This window comes from Fukomys damarensis, unplaced genomic scaffold, assembly GCF_012274545.1.
Source record: "Fukomys damarensis isolate Sample0158 unplaced genomic scaffold, DMR_v1.0_HiC HiC_scaffold_9, whole genome shotgun sequence".
NCBI lineage: Eukaryota > Metazoa > Chordata > Mammalia > Rodentia > Bathyergidae > Fukomys > Fukomys damarensis.
In genome coordinates this window covers 11,747,003-11,768,166 of record NW_022900921.1, presented here as the reverse complement: position 1 = coordinate 11,768,166, position 21,164 = coordinate 11,747,003, and the positions used below count along the sequence as shown (strand labels likewise).

Genomic DNA, 21,164 nt, shown 5'->3' with positions numbered 1-21,164 from the left:
TTCTAGGCACACAGAAATGGAGAAGGAAGACGGACCAATGAGTGAGATGCAGTTCCTGCCTTCCAGGACCTTGCAGTAGAAGAGAGTAAGGCTCAGTACTAGAAAGTCCAACTGGACCACACAAGAATTCCTGGCAAAAATTTAAAGAGAGACTCTACAAAATTAAACTCATGGGTTCTGCAATCTTCAGGTATGATTTTGAGACCGGCTCTGCCACTTTCTCAGGCAATACTTTTAAAGGGTCTTCAACGTTAATTTTGCTCTGTGTTAGCAGTAACTATCAAATGCACGTGGTTACTCTATGTAGATTAAATTAGCTCACACACAGAAAGTACTTAGTCTCATGCTTGGCACAACCTGAACATTCAATGAATTTTAGATTTTATGATATTTAAGGACATTCAACATTATGAGTAGTTGAGACTTAGGTAGAATTAAAAAGGGGCAAAATAATATATATGTGAAGTAAATACATTGTACCAAGTTCAGGATACGTCAATACATAAACTTCATCAAAGATTTATCAATTTCAAAATATTGGCATCTATTAGAAAAGCATAATGCTGTAGCTAAGTTTTATCAGACACATCTTGAATAATATGCTCCTAAATGAAATGCACAAAAGGAATAAAGGTAGTTTTTATCTAGTAATGAAATGTTTCAAGTGACTTCCTTGGTGTTTCAGGTATGAGGCACAGAGAAAAAAAAAGGAATGAAGGTATCAATAGTAGTCTTGAGATTGTCAGAATTATGTTGTATTCATCAGAGTTTTTGTTTTTATTGAGACAGGGTCTCACTATGTAGTCGAGACTAACCTGAAACTCACTATGTAGCCCAGGCTGGTCTCGAACTCACAGTGATCCTCCTGCCTCAGCCTCCAGAGTGCTGGGATTACAGGCGTGAGCCACCACGGATGGCTCATCACAGTTTTTGAAAACTAGCAGTAAAAATAATAGATGAAAATGATGAAATGGATGAAAACGAAATGATGAAAATAGAGCTTTTTCAAGTGGGAAGAGTTTTTTTTTATTTTTAAGAGTTTAGTGTTTGTCCATTTATATTGAAGATGGATAACTTATCAGATATAATAATTTTATAATTTTAATCACAAAGTATCATGACAACTGAAAGCCATACAGGTTTCATTCGCCTAAAACTTTGATATCCTGCTACCCCAAAATAAAACAAAGCTAACTTTGTCAATACAATATTAGAGGAAGCTGTTACAATACAGATTCATCCTAGGAGTTACCCTTCTCTAGGCTTTAGAATTTAGGAGTTCTCAGTGACCAATCTGTCCTACAATATGAAAGATAATATGAAAGATAAAGGGAACTAAACTTCAAAGAAACAAAATAATTTTTCTCATGTTGTGCTTAAATCTTTATCAATCCTATGAAAACTAAATAATATTCATTTAATGAACATTTGCCTATTTAATTGTTCACAGAATGAGGCCAGGCATAGGAAGAATTCAAAAGAAATGGAACATATAATTCATTTCCAGAAAGTATGTTTACTGTAATTGGAAAGAACGGACAGACAGTGCTCATTAGGCAGGTAAGTTTCAAAGCAAGCTGCTTACAGTTAAGCAACAATTAGGTAATAGAGATAAATCACAAGAGGAAGATAGTCATTTGGGCCTGAGTGAAGAGGACAATGCCTATCTACAAGGTAAAACATGTTGAGTTTGGAAAGAAACAAAGGCAAGAGGAGAACTCATCATCCAGAAGAGGGTCACCAAATAAGGCTCTGAGTCAGGAATGAACTTTTACAAATGGTACTAGATTATCAAGTAATTTTTTTAATGCACTCACTACTGTCATCAAAACTATGCAAAATATCTGGGAGAATTGGGGTAGGGAAAGCAGAAAAGGGTGACTGTGCTCATCTTATAGAAAGAGCTAAGATATTAAATGATTCTTGTGGAGTCTCATGCCAAATTAAGCACACTGCTACCAGCTTGAAAATTATAAAAAGGGACAGACCTCTTTTTACTTCTTTGAAAGTAAATGCTGAAATTTGATAAGTGCAAGAAAATGAAGATACTATGTTTTAAAAGCAATAACATTCTGTTTTTATGAGTATTTCTTTTTTTTTCAGCTTTAATTGAGTTTATTGGTACATTTTAGGGATACAGTACAGTTACATTCATTGTTGGGATCTTGTACCTCTACATGACAAGTCTTGATTCTCATTTTTTCCCCTTACCTCTGCCCTCCCTTCACCCCCTCCTCCCCTCCCCATCTACACTTTATTTTCATCTTTTCATTCTCTCACATTTTTTTCTTTTCCCTTTTTACTCTTCCCCTACCCATCCCACCTTCCCTACACCTTTAGCTCCTTTCTTCCCATTTCTAAATGTCAGTAATCTTATTAGAATCTTATGCATTGTTGTAGATTATTTACACCAGGGAAACTATTCGGTATTTATACATGTGTGACTTATTTATTTCACTTAGGAGTATATCTTCAATATGTATCCATTTTCCTATGAATGAATCTATTTTCTAATTCTTATTATGTTGATTTTACAATGGTAGAAACAAGTTCAGAGTCACTATTTGAGGTGGTGGTACAGGGATCCAATTCTTTTTTTTTTTAAATTGAGTCTATTGGTACATTTAAGGTAGACAGTACAATTATGTTCATTATTGGGATCTTGTACCTTTATATAACAGGTCTTGGTTCTCATTTGTTCCCCTTGTCCCTACCCTCCCTTCACCCCCTCCTCCCTTCCCCATTTACAAACACTTTATTTCCATTTTTTCATTTTGTCATATTTTTTTCTTTTCCCTTATTACCTTTCCCCTACCCTTCCCACTTCCCCTACACCTTTAGCCCTTTACTTCCTATTTCACATGGTCCATTATCTCATTAGGATCTTATGTACTATTATAGTTTTTCACACCAGAAAAAACTATTCGGTATTTACACATGCGTGACTTATTTATTAGACTTAGGAGTATATTCTCATTATATATCTATTTTCCTATGAATGAATCTAATTTCTCATTCTTTATGGCTGAGTTGTATTCCATTTTATAGAAAAACCACATCTTCTTTATACAGTTTCCAACTGATGGGCAAATGGGCTGTTTCCAAGTTTTAGCTATTACAAACTCTGCTGCTATAAACATTGGTGGGCATGTATCACCATGGCATGATTCTTTTAATTCTCTTTTGTTCTTTTTTTTTTTCCTTTTTATTGAGTTTATTGGTACAATCCAGGTATACACTACAGTTACATTCATCATTGGGATTCTGTACCTTTACATAATAGGTCTTGATTTTCATTTTTGCACTTGTCCCTGCCCTCCCTTCACCCCTCCTCCCCTCCCCATTTACAAAAACTCTAGTTCCATTTTTTCATCTTCTCAAATTTTTTTCTTTTCTCTTATACGCTTTCCGCTACCCTTCCCACTTTCCCTACACCTTTAGCCCTTTTCTTCCTATTTCACACTATTAATTATCCCATTAGGATCTTGTGTACTATTATAGTTTTTTACACCAGAGAAACTATTCAGTTTTTACACGTGTGACTTATTTCACTTAGGAGTATATCCTCAATATGTATCCATTTTCCTATCAATGACTCTAATTTATCATTCAAGAATTAAGGATTCTTTTAATTATTTTGGAAAGATACCCAGCAGAGGGATGGCTGGGTCAAATGGAACCTCTAATCCCAGCTCTTTGAGGTATCTCCATATTGATTTCCATAGTGGATGCACCAGGCTGCACTCCCACCAACAATGGAGAAGGGTTCCTTTCTCCCCGCAACTCCACCAACATTTGTTATTGATTGATTTCTTGATAGCAGCCATTCTTTGTGGGGTGAGGTGGAATCTCAGTGTTGTTTTCATCTGCATCTCTCGAATGATCAGTGATGTGGAACATTTTTTCATATATTTACTTGCTGCTTTTACTTCTTTGTCTGAGAAATGTCTGTTATTTCAGACGCCCATTTATTAATTGGATCTTTATATTTGGGGGGCTGACTGTTTTGAGTTCTTTATATATTCTTGATAGTAGTCCTTTGTCTGAGGAGCATCTGGTAAAAAGTTTTTCCCACATTGTAGGTTATCTCTTAGATCTGTGGATGGTTTCTTTTGCAGTGATTCTTTGTGCTAGTTCCCGTGCTACTGAGGATTTGTTAAAAAAAAGTCTTTTCCTATGCCAATGTTTTCAAGAGTTCTGCCTAACTTATCTTCCAGCAAGTTTAGTGCTTCTGTTTTAATGTGTAGATCCTTAATCCATTTGGATTTTAATTTAGTGCATGGTGAAAGATAAAGGTCCAGTTTTAATCTTTGGCAGGTTGAGATCCAGTTTTTCAACAACATTTATTAAAGAGGCTATCTTTCCTCCACTGAGGATGTTCAGCTCCTTTGTCAAAGATGATGTAGCTGAGTGCATCTGGATTTGATTTTGTGTCTTCCAATCTGTTCCACTGATCCTCAGATCTATTTCTTTGTCAGTACCATGCTGTTTTTATCACAGTGGCTTTGTAGTATAGTTTCAAATTGGGAATTGTTATACCTGCTGCCATGTCTCTGCTGCCTAGGATGGCTTTTGCTATTCTAGGTCTCTTCTGGTTGCAACGAATTTTTGGATTCTTCTTTCCAGTTCTGTGAAATATAGTGTTGGAATTTTGATTGGCATTGCATTGAATCTGTATAGCAGTTTTCGTAGTATGGCCATTTTCACTATGTTCATTCTTCCTACCCAGGAGCAGGGGATGCCTTTCCATTTTCTTATATCCTCTTCCATCTCTTTGTTCAGAGTGCTGTAGTTTTCCGTGTACAGGTCTTTTGCTTCTTTTGTTATATTGATTCCTAGATACTTCATTTTTTTGGGTGCTATTGTGAAAAGGAATTGTTTCCCTAATTTCTCTCTCAGTGACTCTATTATTTGCATACAAGAAGATTTTTGGGTGTTGACCTTGTATCCAACTACCCAATTCTAAAGTCTGGCTCTGTACCCCTTGGCTCTCCAAACAAGGACCCAGGAGAGCAATGTCAGTATTCCCTGCAAACATGAAGCATCAGGCTCACCCTAAACTTATAGACTCAGAAACTGCAGGGCAGGATTCCAGCAATCTCCATCAGAAGGCACTCCATGTTATTCTGATGAATACTTCAGTAGAACTCTTTGCAAAATTACTGCTTAAAATCACTTCTCTGCCTATTAAACAGGAGTTGAATATAAGCAGGAGGAGCAAGGAAGGAAAGTCCTTGGATGCACCACAAATGGACATGGTCTCTCAGACATGACTACTTACAAATCTTCACCTGCCACTCTATCTAACCATGGAGCCTTTGTCTGTACATGAATGTGGATCATTTCCTAGGAGGATCTTCTTCAAGGCAATGGCTGAGGTTTTAATTCCATCTTCATAAGCACCAGCACTGTGATCTTGGACCTGCTCTTTACCATTGCTGGGCTTTAATTTCCTTTCTTGTTCCAGAAGAGCACCAAGTTATATGATTTGCGCGATTCCTCCTGGCTTTAAGGCTCCTAATCTCTAAGACAATCCTCGGAGGGCCAGAGCAGCATCAGAGTCTATATGGCAAGAGAAGATGACTCCAGAGCCTTAAAGGATTTGGGAAGGTTGGTTATGCAAGGAGGTGGGGCTGAAGGTCAGGATGGTCCAGACAGAAGGGCATTGGGGAAGGCCCTGCACCACAAAGATACAGTGCTATTAGGAAGGCTTCCTGTGAGATCAGTATAAGAATATAAACAGAGGTATGAGCAGGAGAGAGGTAAGCAAAACTTTTAAAAAAGAGTTTCATCTTGACCATGAAGTGTTTCTGTTCAATGAAATGATTATTGTTTTCCTTTTAGTTGAACATAGTGACCAAGGGTACTTCTGCCCCTGAGGAGACATTTGACAATGTCTGGAGATGTTTTTTATTTTCAAAACTAGTTAAGATGGTGGGAGTTGGATGGAGGTTGGGATTGTTATTGAGGTTTGGAGCTGGTACAAGGTCTCCTCCCCCAAAAGATTAAACGGCCCAAAATGTTATTAGTGCCTAGACTGAACAACCCTGACTTAGCAGCTGAGTCCCTATGCTTTTTTCAGATTTAGAAGCAGCAGATAAATGACGATATGCCATGTACAATTCTAAGCATTTTGTGAGCTACACCAACTAGCTTTTTTATGATTTTATATTTTCTAGAACAATTTTAACTTCATAGCAAAACTGAGTGAAGGTGCAGAGATTTCCCATATACTTACAGGCTTTTCTACTATCTCTGCTTACTTTGATTAGCTTCTTTTTATCAGTAAAAAATGGGGGCTTGCAGATATTCATACACTCAGCTAGGAAGGTATGGTCCTCCAGTTAACATTCTGAGTCTGCAGAATTGCAAAGTTAAAGCTCTTGGGAATTACGCAGTTCTCTCCCTAGATCTTCTATACCTCCCCTATTGAGTTAATGTGTCAGCTCTGTTGTAAGAACACAAGGCCTGAAGAAGCTGGGGTCATGCCTGCTTCTAAGGACACATAGCCCTTTAATTCAGAACCCCTCATCGACTTTGATTTCAGACTGTCACGACCGTCTTATAGGATGAACTGAGAAGAGCCAAGGTGTTGGAAATAAATTCAAGTCCACATGAAATTGTTGTTCTCTAAGCCTCTAAATGCTCTTACAGAGTTTCCTCTTTCCAGAGGAGTCCTAGGTATCAGCTGATACGGAGAGGTGAACCATGAAAAATGCTGAGTTTCAGTCAAAGTAATTCCATTAGGGGCAGAAATGACTTGTGAAACATGAGGAAGGGAAATTATTTGCAGCATACCAACAGCTGGGCCCAAATGACATCACTTGCCAAAATCAAAGGAAATGAGCTAATCAGATATGCATAAAGGCCCTTTTTGTTTGCTTGCTTAGAAAGTTATGGTTTGCTTTCAAACTAGAGGTGAAAAAAAATATCGCTTTGAAAACACTTTGGCCCTGATATTTTGCTTCTTTGAATTGTTTTCAGTTACTGAAGCAGATGTGAAAATAACATGCTTGCAATAGTCTCAGTTCACTGAATATTAGAAGCAATTATTGCAAGTTTTATTTTCACTGTGAATGTCCTCAGCCTCACACCTTCATGCTTAAAGTGAGAATAGCAGCAAACCAAAGTTATTTATTGGTCTTTAATCATTGCAACCCTTCTCATTTTGACCTTTCTTTTCTGTTTCATAGCAAGTTCATCCAGCCCTATGATTACAAAGATGAATATTAAATTAAGAGTTGAGGATTATGGGGGAAACTAGAATTAAACAGTATTAATTTTAAAAAAGCTAAAGCCAAGGAATTCAATGTTACCCACTTCTTTAGGGCAAAGCAAGAAAATCCAACTATTTCCAGAAAATGGAGGCAAGAGGTGGTTCCAAATGGGCTTCAGGTTGGGGAACACTGGGGCAGGCAGCAAAAGCATTCCAGGACCTGAAGTTTTTAGATTCTAGTGAATTCCATCATTTGCTTCTCCTGTGTTCTTATTACCACTGAATTGGACAAACAAAGCAGGATTTTGGCATTTCATTTAGTCATTGTAGCTCAGGCCTCACTGAATAATTAACTGGAGACTCTTCAAGAAGACAAGTATCAGCACTGAGTCCCTGAAGAGATGAGATGTGGTAAAAAGCAGCAATGTTTCAAGTTATAGAGTAGATATGGCCTGAGAGAAAGGCTCAGGAAACAGTGTCCCATTACTTGTGCAGTGTGCTGTTCCACTGAAGTCATCTAGAAATCAGATGCCAAATACAAGTCCAAATACCAGAACTCCATTTGCAACCATGTGAGTATTATTATTGTGCTAAGAACATTAAACATGTGATCTTCCCTTTGAACAGAATTTTAAATGCACAATATATTATTGTTAACTACAGAGACAATGTTGTACAGATTTCTCAAATGTATTCATCTTCTGTTACTGGAACTTTATGCCCAGTGAACAGCAACTCATTTTCCTCTCTTCTCAGGCCCTGTAAACACCAGTCTACTCTTTGATACCTCATGTAAGTGGAGCCACACAGTATTTACCCTTCTCTGACTTGTTGCTATAGTTTAAATGTTTCCTCCAAAATTCATGTTGAAATTTAATCTCCATTGTGGTGTTATTAAAAGGAAAAAATCTTTTGAAAAGACATTAAATCATAGTGCTCTTAAGAGTGGATGAGTGCCTTATAAAAGGGCTGGAGGGAACCATCTTCGCCCCGTTTGGCTCTAGTGCCTTCTGCCATGTGATGGCAGAGAACTTCAAGTTTCCCTCTGGGCAGCCCCTGCTAGAATTTGAACCTACTAATACCTTCTCTTGAACTTCACAGCCTGCAGAATATGAAATAAATTCCTATTATTTAAGAATTACCTAATTCTGAGTACTGTGTTGCAGAACCATAAATGAACTAAGTGGCTTATTTCACTTTTTAGCATGATCATTTAAAAATTATTTTATTAGTACATGTTGGTAGTTGACATTCATTGTGGGGTCAACTTCAATGGTGTCCATGTAGACATCCTAAAGTTCTAGAGCCCAGGAGGCAAAAGTGCTCTGGTGTACCTCTCCGGGCTGGGAATTCGCTGAGGCCCAGATGAGTGGCGCCTCCCTGGACTCCCTTATCTGAGCCTCTGCTTAAGTCACTCCTAGGAACAAGGAGATGTAATGTCACAGTTACCACAAAATAGCTACACAGTCTCTGCTATCCTCTCCAATAAGAATGTTTTCTGTAGAAAAAAGGAAAATAACTTTCTTCATGAAACAATTTGTTGGAAATGCCCATTAAGAAGTTCTTTTTTCCTCCATAATTCAACAACAAAATGTAAAAAACCTGACTAAAAATTGGGCAAAGGACTTGCATAGACCTTTGTCCAGATATATGAATGGTGAATCAGTTCATGAAAAGATGTGCAACATCACCGAATACAAACCATAAGAACATGTCACCTCTTCTATTGGATGACTGCTATTAAAAAACTCACAGAATAACAAGTGGTGTTGAGGATGTGGAAAATTGGAATCCTTGTGCTCTGTTGGTCAGATCGCAAAACAGAAGAGCTACTGTGGAAAAGTATGGTTGGTCCTAAAAAATAAAAAGTAGAACTACTACATGATCCATCAGTGCCATGTCTGGAGGGGTGGGGAGAGGGAGAGAGACAGAGAGAGGGAGAAGCACATAGATAGATAGATAGATAGATAGATAGATAGATAGATAGATAGATAGATGATATAGATATAGATATTAGATGTAGAGATATATCCCCCAAGTAACTGAAAAGAGGATCTTGTGGGGTTGGTTATACATGTAGTTCATAGCAACAGCATCGTTTATAACAAGTAGAATGTGGAAGCAAGTTGGCTTAGTCAACTTTCTCATGCTGACATAAAATACCTGACACCCTAAGTTAAAGGAGGAAAGCTTTATTTCAGCTCACAGTTCATAGACGCTTCAGTCTTTAGTCAACTGGCTCCAAGCCAGGATGCCATGGCACAGGGTCATGGCAGAGTAGAAAGAGTTCATGCCAGGCAGAAGGTAGTAAAGCAGTGAAACAGCAACAATGAAACCTGCATTTATATTTCATTCATGTTATCTGCCCTTTGGGTGGGGCACCCTTAATCCTAGCATCACATACCCTAGATCCAACCACCTCTGAAAAATCCCACCTATCACCATATGAGGTATTGGGGGAACATCTAGACAAAAGCCAAAATATTACACCCCAGCCCTCCCCAAAATGCATGCACACCCTTTTATACAAAAAAGCATTTAGCCCATCTGTAAGAGTTGCCAAAGTCCTCACAAAAACAGACCCAAGTATCAGTGGAACAGAATAGAAGATGCAGCAACATTTTCAAACATACTCAGCCACCTTATCTTTAACAAAGATAAATACCTTCACTGAAAGAAAGATAGCCTCTTTAATAAGTGGTGCTGGAAAAACTGGCTTTCCATATGCCAAAGATTAAAACAACCCATATCTTTTAGCAGGTACTAAACTAAAATAAAAATGGATCAAAGTATAAAAACAGAAACATCAAATCTAGAAGACAGAATAGATTGTACTGTTGAAGATATAGGTGTAGGCAAAGACTTTATGAACAAAATCCCAACCACACAAAAAAATCACGAAGAATCAACAACTGGAAGTTCATCTTATTAAAAAGCTTTTGCACAGCAAAGGAAATCAACAGAGTAAAGAGACAACTCACAGATTGGAAACATTTTTTGCCAGCTTTTCCTCAAATGACTAATATCTAGATTTTATAAAGAACACAAAATATTCAGACACCCCAAATTTAATGACTCAATCCAAAAATGGGCATCTGAAAAGAACAGTAACTTCTTAGATGAAGAAGTAGAAATACTAAGATTCCATCTCACTCTAGAAAGGTTGGCTATTATCAAAAAGTTAACCGTTAACAAATGCTGGTGGAGCTGTGGGGAAAAAGCAACTCTGCTCCTGTTTGTGGGAATGTAGACTGATATAACCACTGTGGAAATCAGTGTGGAGATTTCTTAAAAAACTAAAACTAGAGGTTCACCTTCTTGGTATTTCCCAAAAGAATATAAAGCATCATACCACAGTGATATATGCACACCCATGTTAACAGCAGCACAGTGTGTAATAGCTAAATCTTGGAAACAGCCCAAATGCCTATCAACTAATGAGTGGAAAAAGAAGATTTTTTTTATACATTGGAGTACTACTCTACCTTATAGAAGGATAAACTTGAGACATTCCTAGGTAAATGGATGCACCTTGAAACCACACTTAAGTGAAATAAATTGGACAAATGTATTAATAGTGCTTTTTTTTTTGCTGTGAGAAACTGAAAGAGTAAATAAGGACCAAAATGTATAATAGATATTGGGAAATAGAAAGAAAATGTTTAAATGGGAATGGGAACTAGGGAAAAGGAAGAGAGGAAGAAAGGAAGGGAAAAGAAAAAGTGAGGAAAAATGGAAACACAGCTTTTGTAAATAAGGAGGAGAAGGGGGTTAAAGGGAGGGAAGGGGTTTGGGGAAAAAAGAAGAATCAAGGTATATTATGTACAGGTACAAATTCCCTATGATGAATGTGATCATCATGTATATCTAAAATATACCAATGAAACTAGTTTTAAAAAAAGTGTTGTCGGCAGGGGTAAGGGGAAAAAATGAGAAACAAGACTTGTCACGTAGAGGCACAAGATCCCAACAATGAATGTAAATGTACTGTATCCCTAAAATGTACCAATAAACTCAATTAAAGCTGAAAAAAAAAGAAAAATGAAGCAAAGTAATAAACAAAGAGAGAAAGAAAAAAAAGAGTTGTCAATGTTTTAACAATTTCAACTTTGATGAACAATCCAAAACTAAAATCTCTTCTGAAATTTAAGGCAGACTCTTAGCTGCAAACCCCTGTACAAATGAAAATAAAGTTAAACTCTTCCAATGTACAATGGCACAAGATAGACATTTCCATTCCAAAAGGTACAAAGAGGAAGATACAAAGGAAGGGAATAAAGCAAGAGGACAAAATCCAAAATCCAGTAGTTCCATGTCCAGCATCAGGTGCAATCTCTGGCAAATTGTGAACTCCAAAGGCCTAGGGGAGCTCAGCCTCTATGGCACTTTAGGTGGCTGTAGCTCCCATGGCTTCTTCCTCTGACCCACTTTGCTCAGTCCCTGTGATTTTCCTCAGATGACCCATGCTCTTGGCTTCTCTCACCTTCTGGGATCTCCACTGAACCTTGAGTTTTCCACTAACAGCTTTGCTTACTGCCCTGTCAGGAGCAAACTGCCTCACCTCCCAGGCCTTCTTTTGAAAGCTGGGTGGAAGCCTTCCCACAACTCTTGTATTCTGCATGCACCTAAAAGTAGCACCATGTGGCACCAGTCTGCTGCCACCTGGAGCAGTGGCCAGACTTCCTTTTCTCTTGGCTATAGGGGTCAATTGCCTGGATTGCTGAGCTCTAGGAACCAAATGCTGAGGAAAAAATTCCTAGGCCACTGCCATTCTAGAACATGATCCTCTGGGGATTTCTTCTTAAAGCAAAGTCTTTCGCCTTTGCAATTTTGAGGCCAGAGTCCTGGTGGTTCTTGTGATGTTCTTAGGTCATCTTTTCTATTGTCATGTTCCTTCTCAGCAGCCAAGTTTTCCTCTATTTCATTTTTGCAGTCCACACCTCTACTGGGGCTTCCTTTCTGGCCAAACTCACAATGTCTTAAATCATCCTGCTGGTTTCTATGCTCTTGATTCTCAATGTAAATCTGGCTAAAAGCTCTCCATAGTAGCCATGCCACTGCCTCATTAGACTGCCTTGAAATATCTTTTGCAAAATGAATTAGTTCACTGCCTTTAGTCTTAGTTCGGGCAAAGCCTCAAGACATGAGCAAAATGCAGACAAATTTTCGACCAAATCATAGCACACATAATCTGGAGTCTGACAACCAATGCAGTCTTTCTATCCAGCAGAAACCTCCTGAGCCTGGACGTTACCAGCAGCATTTCTATCAGCATTCTGGTCTTCTGAGCTCTGACCAGAATCTTTCATCAAGTATACCTTAAACAACTGCAGGGCTGATGTTTTTAGCCACCATCTCCAAAGCTTTATAAATTCTTCCTACAAACCAAGTCCAAAAGACTCCTGAACCAGATTATCAGATACAGTCAGAGCAATAATCTCACTTCTCTGGTACCAAAATCTGTCTGTCTTACTTTTCACAATGCCAACACAAAATACCTGACACCCTAAGTTAAGGAGTTAAAAGTTAAAGGAGAAAAAGGCACAGTTCATGAAGGTTCCAATCCATAGTCCACTGGCTCCAAGCCAGGTTGGTATGGCAGAGGGGCACTGCAGAGGAGGAAACAATTCATGGTAGGCAGTAGTGAAGTAGCAGCAGGAGCAACTAAATCTGCTCTTATATTTCATTCAGGCTATCTGTCCTTTGGGTGGTGCCACTTATACCCAGGATTGGGCACCTTTAATCCCAGCCTCAAACTTAATCTCAGCATCACACACTTAACCCCAAGAATACACATCCTAGATCCAGCCACCTCTGAAAAACTCCACCTGTGATCACATGAGGTTTTGGAGGGACACCTAGATACAAGCCATAAAACAACTCAAATATCCACTGAAGAAGATTTAATACACTAATGTTCATACAATGCAATAATAACAGCCTTTAAAAAGAAGGAAATTCTGCTATTACAATATGGATCAACCTTGAGGATTTTATGCTAAGTGAAATAAACCAGTTAAAATGACAAATATTGCATTTTTCTACTTTTATAATGTATGTAAAACAGATAAATTCATAAGAGAAAAAGTAAAATAGTGATCATCAGGAACCAAGGGAAAGGGGAATTGGGAGACATTGTTTCAGTTTAGTAAGATAAAGTTTTCTGGAGATAGATGATTTTAATGGTTATAAAACATTATGCATTCACTTAATATCACCAAACTATACATCTAAAATAGCATATATATTTTATATGTATCTTGGAAAAACTAAAATAAAAAGACTTTGGCTTTGGAGAAACAGCTACCAGTGCGATTTTTAAAAAACTGATAATAAAAACATTTTGACAATTTATTAAATGTTGATGATGTCTTACAAACTGTACACAAATCTCATTTGACCTTCACCCCAACCCCGTGGGACAGGCTTAATGTTCCTTTATTTCAGATGAGAAAACTGAGGTTGAAAGGGGGTAAGTATCTTTTCCATCATCACTATGTTAGCCAGCTTAGTTACTACTGTAAATAAATACTTGAGATAAGTTATAGAGAGAAAGGGTTTATTTTAGCTCACACTTTCAGGAGATCTGAGACAAATTATAAGTGCCCGACTTCTCATTTCCCTATGCTGGCCAGAGTGGGGCACAGTTTGGCCAAGGAATATGAACTTCCCAACCTTTGCAGCAGGCTTGGGTGACTTGCTTCAGTGGCCTCCCTGGTTATTTAGTAGCCCCTCTCCTACTTATGCTGTGATCGAGGTGCACCTTAGTTATCAAATGAAGCACCCATCTCCAGCTGTCAATACTCTAGAAGTTGCTACTGCTCCTTTAAATAAGGGAGAGCACCCTAATGTGGCAAAGATTGGAGGAAGAGATCCAGCCCATTGTTAATGTTCCCAACCTCTCCAAGCCCCAATAAACTTCGATAAACACAGTTAGCCTTCCTGAGGTTCCCAGATTTCACCTCCAGCATTTTTCATGGAAACACGAAACTTTCAATCAAATATCTTGTGTACTCAACATTTTCTCTCGCTTAGCCCATGACAGCTGGTGCCATCCTGGATGCCCTGCATGCACGGGAACCACTCATAGGCTTGCAGTTGCTTTATAAGCAACAGACCTGGCACACTTCTCAGGTCAACCTCAGAAGTGTACTGACCCTCATGTTTGGTCACACAAGTCCTATTAAAATGAAGTTTTGCTCCCATGGTCCTGTAAATCTGCTTGTGATTTATTTATTGGGTGTATGGCTATAAACCTACTCAAAACTTTTATCCTGAGTAGTGTGGACACAGGAGTCACTTTTTCAAAAAGAGCAATGAACACTAAGGGCTGTTAGCCCTGAAGAACTCCAGACCAGCAGCCAGTTAAGGTCAATGACAAAGACCAGTAAACAGCAGTGTCAATCAATAGCACCAAGGCCAGCACCCCAGGCCTTCATCAGAGCAGACTGGTGAAGATCACCCATCCACATGGGCCCCTCTGTAGCATCACCCCTCCTGTGCTCTCAGGCCTCCTGGTTGTGCCACAACCTGGTTCCATACTGCAAAGGAACAGGTGATCATAAAGGCCATTTTACTGAGCTCCAGAAGATAGAACGGAAGTGAACAACTGCAATAAAGGCACATCACACCTCTGTAGTTGGTAAGTTGGAAGGATCACCACCTTCCATCAGAACTTGGACTATCTTCAAGGGAAGGGCAGCGGGAACCTATAGGAGAACCTTGCAGAGTTCAACCCTGTAGGAGGTCAGGAAGCCCAACTTGGGCCTTGCAGCCAGAATTCAGCCTGAATCTCAGGGGGTCTGCCATTGCCTAGCTGAGACTAATTGACTTAGTTCTGCACACTGGCTATTGTGATAGCACAGATACATCATGAAAGGATCTCTGCACATTTTTTCTTTCTTTCCTCTAATTATTTATTTTTACCCATTCTTCAAATTCTTCCTTTTTTTCTTCTTTTTCTGACTAAGCCACTTGCTCCCCCATATTATTCTTCATCTTCCTTTTTGTTCCTGTTCCTGCACTAATTTGGATTTCTTCTTTCTTTTTCTTTTCTTCTCTCTTTTGTCTTCACTCGATTGTCATTAGTTCCAAAGGAAACTGAGTACTATTTATAGCTTCCTTCTTGCTGTTAAGTTGTTCTATTCTTGTCTTTGTTCTTGCACTCTGTCTTTCCCTCTTATCATCAACATTTTCCTGGAGTTTTTATGATCATATTGTGTCCTCTAGCTTCACTTGAAACCTGTCTCTTTCTTTCTATTACCTGTCTCTTTCTTTCCTCCCAACTACGTCTAAGTTCCCAACCTGAAGGGCAAAGTTGCTATATTGAAGAGTTTATTCACTATAAACATATTTTGGGCTGTTCAATTTTGCTTTAATTCATATGGTTAAAGATGATAGATTAATAATTACCACAAATGGTCAATTACTAAGCTGTGCTTGATAATATTAGGTTGCTAATTGTATCAATTGGGATAAATGGTTGTGATTGATTTAACAAGTTGTCTTTTCTGATATTATGAAAACGAGAGTATCTCTGATTCATTAGAGACTCAAAACCTAAAAAGCAGCTATATCCGGAAGAGCAAAGTACTAACCCACATATTAAACCTATAACAGCCCAGCATCAAAAATAAAAATGAGAATACACTTAAGCAAGGCACAAAGACAAACTTCCAGCTCACCAACAATAAATTCTAGGAGAAACAAGGTAGAAAAGTCTGACAATCAACCACAAGGACGCCTTGAACTAATACCACAGGAAGTGACCAAAGAGATCAATCAGGCTCTAGAAAAATTAAAAACAGAAATAATTTGCCAGAAAACTACAGAGATGGTAAGCACAATGAAAGACATGATTAGAGACTCTAGAACAGAAACTGAAAAAAAAAAAAAAGAGCTCAGAACCATGAGAGAAGCCTATGCCCAGCCCAGCATAGGAAATAAATGGAAACCATGAAGGCCCAACATAGGAAAGAAATGGAATCCATGAAACATATTCAGATATCCAGGAGATTAAAAACTACTACAGAGATGGTAAGCACAATGAAAGACATGATTAGAGACTCTAGAACAGAAACTGAAAAAAAAAAAAAAGAGCTCAGAACCATGAGAGAAGCCTATGCCCAGCCCAGCATAGGAAATAAATGGAAACCATGAAGGCCCAACATAGGAAAGAAATGGAATCCATGAAACATATTCAGATATCCAGGAGATTAAAAACTCTCTAGAAAGCATTCACAGCAGGATGAACAAATGTGAAGATAGAATTTCATACAAAGAAGATAGAATTGCAGTCAGTGATCAGGAAAAGAGAGATCTCTTAAAAACAGTAAGGGATCATGAGAAATTGATCCAACAACTCCTAGATGATGCAAAGAAGAATAACATAAGACAGATAGGAATCTATGAAGTAGCAGGAGAAAGTACAAATGACTTATAAATCTGTTCATAGAATTAATGAAAGAAAACTTGCCAAACAGAGGGGAAGAATTAGATATACAGATAAGTGAGGCAACAGAACTCCCAGTAGCCATGATAAAAAAAAAAAATCTACACATAGACATATAGTAGTCAAGATCCCAGAAACCCAACAGAAGAACAAAATACTACAAGCAATTAAAGAAACAAATCACATGCAAATTAAAGCCCCTCAGAATCATAGCAGACTTTTCAACACAAACCCTCAGTTCTAGTAGAGCCTGGAGTGTGGTATTTCAAGTCCTAATAGAAATCAACCTCCAAAATACATTTATGTATCCTGCAAAACTCTTTTTTTAAAATGGATGAGGAAATAAAATACTTCCATGACAAAGAACACTTCAGCAACTTCATGAATACCAAACCAGCACTCCAAACAATTCCAAATAAAATCCCAGAAAAAGACAATGAAGCCAGATGTGGTGGCGCACACCTGTGATCCCAGCCCTCAGGAGGCTGAGGCAGGAGGATCGCTGTGAGTTCAAGACCAGCCTGGGATATGTAGTGAGTTCCAGGTCAGTCTCAACTACATAGTGAGACCCTGTCTTAAAAAAAAAAAAAAAGACAATGAGATCACAACTCCGTGAGGCCCAAAAGAGCAGACCCAGAAGGCAAGGCAAGAAATTAAAGGGAGTGGGGCAAAAATTAAAAAGAGCCAACAACAGGACAATAGCATAACAATGATAAGTCAATACATATCAGTTATAACCATCAATGTCAGAGGCCTCAATTCACCAATCAAAACAAATAGACTGGCAGAATGGATTCAGAAGCTAAATTCAACAATATGTTGTACACAAGAAACACACCTAGTTCAAAAAGAAACTCATAGACTGAAAATGAAATCACAGAAAACAGTTCTCCATGTGACAGGAGCCCAGAAAAAATGAAGGGGTAGCTATGTTATTAGACAAAGTAAATTTCAAACCAAAACTGATTAAGAGAGACAAAGCAGGCCACTACATCCTGGTAAAGGGAACAATCCAAGAGGAAGAGATAATAATCATAAATATATATGCACCAAATACTAATGCCCCAACTATATAAAACAAATATTAAGGGACGTGAAAAACCAAATAAGCACTAATACAATTGTAGTGGGGGAACTAAATACCCACTATTACAAATAGACAGATTCATCTAGACAAAAAAAATCAACAATGAAATACTAGAACTGAACAAAGCTTTTGAACAAATGGACTTAATGCATGTTTATAGAGTGTTCCACCCCACAAAATCATAATATACATTCTTTTGGGCTACACATGGATCATTCTCTAAAATAGACTATATATTAACTCACAGAACAGATTTGAATAAATGCAAAGGAATCGAAGTTATCCCATGTATATTATCAGACCATAGTGCAATTAAGCTGGAGATCAATAGCAGGAAAAACTGTAAGAACTTCACAAACACATGGAAATTGAACAACACTGTCCTGAACAATCAATGGGTCACAGAGAAAATTGAAAAAAAGAAATTATTCAGTTTTTACAAATAAATGACAATGCCAATACAACATAAAGGAATCTATGTGACATATGAAAAAGTTCTACATGGAAAATTCATAGCAGTGAAAGCCCAAAATAGGAAAACAGAGTGAACTCAAATAAACAATCCAATGATGAACCTTAGACTCCTAGAAAAAGAAGAGCAAGAATAACCCAAAGCTCGTACAAGAGAGGAAAGTATAAAGATCAGAACAGAAATCAATGCAAAGGAAACTAAGAGAATGATTAAAAAAAAATCAATGAATTGAAGAGTTGGGTTTTTGAAAGAATAAATAAAATCCATAAACCCTTAGCCAAACTTCTCAAAAAAAGGAAAGAAAAAGCTCAGATACATGCAATTAGGAATGAAAAAGGTGAAGTCACAACAGATCCAGCAGAAATCCAGGGGATCATCAATACCTACTTTACTAACCTGCACTCTAATAAAATGGTAAACACAGAAGAAATGGACAGATTTATTGATACTTACAAATTAACAAAATTAAAGAAGATAAAAAAATTCTAGACACCTCAATTACAATCAGTGAAATTGAAAATGTAATTAGAAGTTTAACAATGAAGAAAAGCCCAGGTCCTGATGGCTTCACTGCTGAATTCTGTAAGACATTTAGAGAAGAACTACTGACACTACTCTTTAAACTTTTCAGTGAAATTGATATGGAAGCAATACTTCCAAATTCATTCCTCGAAGCAAGTGTTACTTTGATTCCCAAACCAGGGAAAGACCTAAACCAAAAGAGAGAACTACAAGCCAATCTCCTTAATGAACAGAGATGCAAAAATCTTCAATAAGATATTGACAAACAGAATACAGAGGGTCATCAAGAAGATCATACACCTTGACCAAATCAGATTTATCCCAGGGATATAAGGACAGTTCAACATATGCAAATTGATACATGTAATACACTATTTTAACAGAGTCAAGCACAAAAAATATTTGATCATCTCAAGAGCTGCAGAAAAAGCGTTTGACAAAATTCAACACCCATTCATGACAAAAACCCTGCAGAAAATTGGAATACATCTTTTTCTCAACTTAATAAAGGCTATCTATGAAAAACCAATAGCCAGCATCATATTAAATGGCCCAAAACTGAAAACCTTCACATTAAAATTAGGAACAAGACAAGGATGCCCATTATCACCACTCCTGTTCAATATAGTTCTGGAAACATTAGCCACAGCAATTAGACATGAGAAAGAAATTAAAGCAATAAAGATAGAAAAGGAAGAAGTTAAACTGTCATTATTTGCTGAAAAAATGATACTCTACAAAGACCCAAAAAATTCTGCCAAAATGCTTCTAGACTTAAATCACACTTTCAGCAGAGTAGCTGGATACAATGTCAACACTCAAAAATCAATAGCCTTCTTGTACAGAAATAAGAGACTCAATGAGAGAGAAATTAGGGAAACAATTCCTTTTCACAATAGCATTCAAAAAGATGAAGTATCTAGGAATCAATCTAATGAAAGAAGCAAAAGACCTCCACACTGAAAACTACAGCACTCTGAAAAAAGAGATGGAAGAGGATATAAGAAAATGGAAAGACATCCCCTGCTCTTAGGTAGGAATAATCAACATAGTAAAAATGGCCATACTTCCAAAACTGCTAAACAAATTCAATGCAATCCTGATTGAAATTCCAACACTGTATTTCACAGAACTACAGAAAATAATCCAAAAATTCATCTGGAATCAGAAGAGACCTAGAAGAGCAAAAGCAACTCTAGGCAACAGAGACATGACTGGGGTATAAAAATTCCCAACTTCAAACTATACTACAAAGCCATTGTGATAAAAATAGCATGGCACTGGCAAAGAAAAAGACCTGACGATCAGTGGAATAGATTGGAAGAAACAGAAACAACTCCAGATGTACTCAGCTGCTTCATCTTTGACAAAGGAGCCAACCATCCTCACTGGAGGAAAGACAGTCTCTTTAATAAATGGTGTTTGAAAAACTGGATTTCAACCTGCCAAAGATTAAAACTAGACCCTTTATCTTTCACCATGTACTAATCTAAAATCCAAGTGGATTAAAGGTATAAATATTAAAAAAGAAACACTAAACTTGCTGGAAGATAAGTTAGGCCAAACTCTCAAACACACTGGCATAGGAAAAGACTTTACAAACATATCCTCAGTCTCATGGGAACTAGCACAAAGACTCAATTATGGGGATCTCATCTTATTGAAAAGCTTCTGCACTGCAAAAGAAGCCACCAAGAGAGCTAAGACACAACCTACAATGTTGGATAAAATTTTTACCAGCTGCCCCTCAGACAAAGACTAGAATATGTAAAGAACTAAAAACAAAATCAGGCCCCTCCAAATATAAAGATCTAATTAAAAAATGGGCACCTGAAATGAACAGACATTTCTCAGACAAAGAAGTATAAGCAGCAAATAAAAACATGAAAAAATGTTGAACATCACTGGTCATTCGAGAGATGCAGATGAAAACAACACTGAGATTTCACCTCACCCCAGTAAGAATGGCTGCTATCAAGAAATCAACCAATAATAAGTGTTGGCAGGATTGTGCGGGGAAAGGAACCCTTCTCCATGGTTAGTGGGAGTGCAGACTGGTGTAACCACTGTGGAAATCGATACAGAGATACCTCAAAGAACTGGGACTAACAGTTTCCATTTGACCCAACTATGCTGGGTATCTTTCTGAAAGAATTAAAAGAATCATACCATAGCGATATATGAGCACCCATGTTTATAGCAGCACAGTTTGTAATAGCTAAAACTTGGAAACAGCGCAATTGCCCATCACTTGGAGACTGGATAAAAAAGATTTTTTTTTTCTATAAATGGATTACTACTCAGCCATAAAGAATGAGAAACTAGAGGCACTCATAGGAAAATGGATGCATACTGAAGCCATAGGTTATTTTTGTTTGTTTGGTTGGTTTTTTTTTTTTTTTTTTTTTTTTCTGGG

At 37.7% G+C, this 21,164-nt stretch overlaps 1 long non-coding RNA gene across 6 annotated transcripts in view; it reads right to left on the bottom strand.

Annotated features, from left to right (window-relative positions):
- The window catches only part of LOC104860936, a 645,196-nt gene that overhangs the window by 127,390 nt on the left and 496,642 nt on the right, over positions 1-21,164 (bottom strand). The window lies entirely within an intron of this gene.